Source organism: Eubalaena glacialis, chromosome 13, assembly GCF_028564815.1.
Source record: "Eubalaena glacialis isolate mEubGla1 chromosome 13, mEubGla1.1.hap2.+ XY, whole genome shotgun sequence".
In the NCBI taxonomy this organism is placed as follows: Eukaryota; Metazoa; Chordata; class Mammalia; order Artiodactyla; family Balaenidae; genus Eubalaena; species Eubalaena glacialis.
This window is the reverse complement of record NC_083728.1, coordinates 75,473,366-75,479,238: the sequence shown is the minus strand read 5'-3', so window position 1 is coordinate 75,479,238 and position 5,873 is coordinate 75,473,366.

Genomic DNA, 5,873 nt, shown 5'->3' with positions numbered 1-5,873 from the left:
AATTTATTCTTTGACTAAAGTTTTTCTACAGACAAAAGGCAGGTGGGGGACCTGGGTGGGGGTCTATTCTGGGAAGGCCTCCTAGGGTCCTGCTCAGTTACACCCTCCCCTGTGACCTTCTGCCTTTGGTCGTTTCTCCGTGCACCATCCTTCTCTCCCCACAACCTGTTCCTGTTTGCACTGGATACTTTTCTTTATTTCCACCCATCTCTTCACATTTGATACCTCAGACTGTCTCTGGCTTCTGTGCTCACCTGTGATCTGGACTCAGATTTGCCCATCTGATCAAATAATATTGAGTTCTTATTGTATACCAGGCACAAGGACATAATTTCTGTCCTCTCTGAACTTACATTCTCCTGTGGTAAGCAGATAATCATGCTTAAAAAATATTACAGACTGCGTTTGAGTGATATGAAGGAAACAGACAAGATGTTATGAGGTAGAATAACAGGAGATCTAAATTAGTCCTTTGTTGGGGGGGATGGCACAAATGGGGAGTTATAAAAGACTTTTCTGGGGGAAGAGACATTTAAGCTGGGATCTGGAAGAAAACTAGCAGTTAGTCAGGTAAAGAGGGAAATGTTTGAGAGATAGGCTGGAGAACCAAATCAGTAAATCATTCAGAGCCTTACAGACTATATTAAGTTTTGCTGTAGTAATAAATATCAATGGCTTATAACAGCAATCTATTTCCAACTCATGTTATATGTCCATTGTGGGTCTTGTCTTCATGTTGCCTTCATGCCTGATGGATCAGCCTTTATCTGGGCCAATGCCAGCCTTATAAAAAAGGGAAGAGAGAGAAATAAAGAGCAATATATATAGCTCTTAAACCTTCAGCTTAGAAGTAACACACATCACATTGACCACCATTCCATTAGCAAAGCAAGTCACATGGCTACTTTTGTGTTCAGTAAGGTGGGAATATATAATTCCTTGCATGGGTTGGGGGTGAGGAGTCCCTTCAAGTCACATGACCAAGCCTAACATCAGAGAGGCAGGGAAGTAGAATCCTTTGCTAGGGAGGGACATCAACTATTTTGAACACAAATACAATTTCCTACATAGATTTTATCCCAAGAGCAACGGAAAGCCATTGAAAGGTCTTTAGCTGCGATTAAGACTCATAATTTTTTTAAAAAATCACTCAGCTACAGTGCAAAGAATGACTTGAAGAGGGTCAAAAGTGGATGTTGGTTGGTTATTTTAGTGGTAAAGGTGGGAGAAAATGGTGGCTTGGACTAGGGTGAAGGCAGTGTAAATACAAAGTAGATATGAATTAGATTAAATTTTTATGAAATGGAATTTACAAGACCTGGTAATTTGTTGAGTTGGATAGTGAAGAAGAGAGACGAATCAAAAATGATGCCCAGATTTGACTGTCCCTACTTTCACATCATAGTTACCCACTCATTCCTAGCCACCCTCTTCTCTCACTAAATACTCCATATCCTGGTGTACCATTTTCCTCTCCATTCCAAATCCTGTCACTATCCCAAGTGACTTCAGTATCCATTTAAGCAACACATCCACTACCTCTGCCTTTAAAATCCTTTACTTTCTCAGATCCATGGCCTTCTCCTCTACTTCTCTTTGTCCATCCTCTCCCATGACCACACCCTAGACCATGTAGCCATCCAACAAGAAATGCCATGCTTCTGAAATACTAAGTTCTAAGATTTCTCTTTGGTAACACCTGATAATCATCCCAGCTCTCCTTTCTTTTTTCCTTCCTTTCTTTCTTTCTCCCTTTCTTTCTTTCTTTCTCCCCCCACCTTTCTCTCGCTTTCTTTCTTTCTCCCCCTACCTTTCTCTCTCTTTCTCTCTCTTTCTTTCTTTTAATCCTCTGTATCAATGCCTGATTTTTTCACCTACCTGGGAAAATTCTAACCTTGGATCAATCCAACATTTGCCTCCCATGCATCTTCACTAGGCTGTGAACTTTGCTGGAAGAAATCACAGAACCACAAGGAATGGAATCTTTGCAAAATGTTGATCTGAACACTCAACTGGACCCTTAATGCTGCTCTGAATATCTTCTAAGTTTCCTTTTTCTGTAGTTGTTTCAGATAGTCTCCTAAACTTTCCTACCCACCTCTACTCTGCATACCCTTGGGTTGAGACCTCACCTTCTACTTCCCAGAGAAAGTAGAAATTCTACACCATCTCTCTTCCCAGAGCCCCCTCAAAGGGAAACTACTCCTCAGTTCCTGCTGTAAGGGTATGGCCAAGAAGCAAATCATGTGAGTCCATCCACTGTCCAGCCAGGATGGCTCATCCATTGGCTAGCCAATAACCAACAGTTTGTAAGCCTGACTCAAAAAAGTATCCAATCTGATATTTTCCTGAATTTGGAACTGAGAAACTGAAGCAGCTGAACATTCATAAGTTGGGCAACTGGTATGATCCATGGGTAAGCAAAAGTTATTTTCAACTAAAAACAAAATATGAACAGAAGAAGCTGGTCAGCAGAGAAAGGAAAACAGGTTGGAAGTACAGGGAGAAGATGGCAAGCCCCTGCCATCCATTAGAAAGGGAGAACCCTGATCCTCAGTTCCAAATTCTGTAAGACCTGGCTCTCCTTTGGTTCCTCGGATACCTGAGATACCCGAGATTTTTCGTGTATTCTTCCGTGGTGACATTGTTATTTGCCTGTCCACATGTCCTTCATTTTGCCCTAAATAACACAACCCTGATTTTGTTTGGGGGACGATATGCCCAAATGAATATACTCCTCTCCCCAAACCCTCTTGCAGATAGAATGGTCATGTGTCCTGGTCTGGTGAATGAGATATAAGTGGTAGATGATTGCTGGGGCCTCAAGGAAAAAAGATTTTATTTAAAAAAAAACAAAAAACAAAAAAACGGGAACGCCTAACTGACATGTATCTTTTGCCCTTTTTTCCTGCCTGGAGATCAGACATGATGCTTGAGTAAACATCACATGGCCCTGAGGGCAAAAGCTACACATGGAGTGTGGTGAATCAGATCCCTAGAAAGAGCTTATATTCTTCATCATTTCATAAAGTACCTATATCATCCCTGAACTGCCTACCTCTAGATTCTCCATACTTCAGAAATATAAGATCCGTGTTAGACTAAGCACATATTCTTGGATTTCTGCATGCAGTGCTAACTGATAAACCCTCCTGAGCAAGCTCTGTTCCTTACAACCACAAAAGTCACAACAGCAAAATATGAAATCATGCCATTTGTAGCAACATGGGTGGACCTAGAGATTACTATACTAAGTGAAGTAAGTCAAACAGAGACAGACAAATATAGTATGATATCACTTATATGTGGAATCTAAAATATAACACAAATGAACTTATTTACAAAAGAGAAACAGACTCTCAGACATAGAAAACAGACTTACGGTTACCAAAGGGGAAAGGCGGGGAGGGATAAATTAGGAATTTGGGATTAACAGATATACACTACTATATATAAAATAAAAAAACAACAAGTACCTACTGTATAGCACAGGGAACTATATTCAATATCTTCTAATAACCTATAATGGAAAAGAATCTGAAAAGAATATATATTTTGTTTATAGACATATATATCTCTACATATATCTGAATCACTTTGCTGTAGACCTGAAACTAACACAACATTGTAAATCAACTATACTTCAGTTTAAATAAATAAACTACATAATTTAATAATAAAAACATAAAATAAACTCTGCGCTTAATCCCATCTCTTCTTCTTGTTACCACCATGAATTTCCTGTTTTCGTCAAGGTTCTATCAGGAATTATCTTCACTCTCAACTCCCATTTCAACCCCTTGCATTCACACATTAAAGACAATTTCATCTCCAACACTTCAATGAAAAAAAAAACTTTTTAAGAAACAGCTTTATTGAAGTATAATTGGTATACCAAAAACTGCACATATTGAATATATACAACTTGATGGTTTGAGACATATGCATACATACCCGTGAGACCATCTCCACAATCAAGGTAACAGACATATTGATCCCTTCCAAGTTTTCCTTGCGTCCTTCTGTTTGTTTGTTTTGCTTTGGGGGGGGGGGTGTGTGTGTGTGTTAAGAACGCTGAACATAAGATTTCCGTCTTAAAGTTTTAAATGCACAATACAGTATTGCTGACTATAGGCACTATTTGTACAGCAGATCTCTAGAGTCAATTCATCTTGCATTTAAAAAAAAAACAACAACTCTTGTTGAGGACTCCAAAAACAGAACACACTTTTCCCACCAGTCACCTAACTTACTTGCTGTTACAGCCATGCTGTTCTCATCTTCAGGCCAGGGCCCAGGCCATAGCTGGGATGCCCTCCTCACTCTGCTCCCCACCTCTACCCCGCACTTACCTGGCTATCTTATACCTATCCTTCAGGTCTCACCTCAGACGTCACCTTTTCCTAGAAGTTTTTCCTAAAACACTTTCATCCCCTTTGTTCCCAATTAAGTTCTCTGTGCCTCAGTTTTCTCAACTACAGAATGGAGCTATTAGTAGTATTTACCTTAGAAAATGTCATGAAAATTAAATGAGTTAATGTCTATAAACACTTAGAAACCTAGCTAGCACACAGCAAGCACTATATAAGTGTTTATTCAAAGAGTGAATACTCACTTGTTGAAATCACTCCTGTCAGACAATTATTACACTGTATTGAAACTGCCTGTTTGCCCTACCCTCTGGACTAGTGGCTCTCAACTCTGGCTTGACAACAGAATCACTTGGGAAGCTTAAAAACGTTCTGATCCCTAAACCATATCCAGACCAATCAAGTCAGTATCTTCAAGGATGGTGCCAGACATAAGTATTCTTAATACACAGGTGATTCTATTGTGTAACCAAGTGAAAAGCACAACTCTAAAGCCACAGAGTCTAATCCCTAGCTGTAGAGTATATTATCTGAAGAGCTTTTAAAAAGTAGTGATGCCTGAGCCCCACCCCAGACCACACTCAGGATTTCTGGAGATGGGTCCATCAGCATTATTGCAAAGCTCCCACATGACCCTTGTACACAGTGAGATATAAGAATCATGCTCTAAACCAAGGGTTGGCAAACTATGGCTCATGGGCCAAATCCAGTCTGCCATTTATTTATGTAAAGAAAGTTTTATGGGTGTGGGGAAGGGAGAAATTGGCAGATTGGGACTGACATATACATGCTACTATATATAAAATAGATAACTAATAAGGACCTACTGTATAGCACAGGGAACTAACTCTTCTCAATATTTTGCAATGACCTATATGGAAAAAGAATTTTAAAAAGAGTGGATGTATGTCTATGTACAACTGATTCAATTTGCTGTACAGCAGAAACTAACACAACATTGTAATTCAACTATACTCCAAAAAAAATTAATTTTAGGGCTTCCCTGGTGGTGCAGTGGTTGAGAGTCTGCCTGCTAATGCAGGGGACACGGGTTCAAGCCCTGGTCTGGGAAGATCCCACATGCCGCGGAGCAACTAGGCCCGTGAGCCACAACTGCTGAGCCTGCGCATCTGGAGCCTGTGCTCCGCAACAAGAAAGGCCGTGACAGTGAAGAGGCCCGCGCACTGCGATGAAGAGTGGCCCCTGCTTGCTGCAACTAGAGAAAGCCCTCGCACAGAAACAAAGACCCAACACAGCCAAAAATAAATATAAAATAAATAAATAAAAGATTACGATTAAAAAAATATTAATTTTAAAAAGGAAAGTTTTATAGGGATACAGCCACACTCCTTCCACTCCATATGTCTGTGGCTGCTTCCATACTATTGTGAACAAATAAGAATGAAAGAGCAAAAAAACAAGAAATGGAGGAGCTTCAAGATGGCGGAAGAGTAAGACGTGGAGATCACCTTCCTACCCACAAATACAACAGAAATACATCTA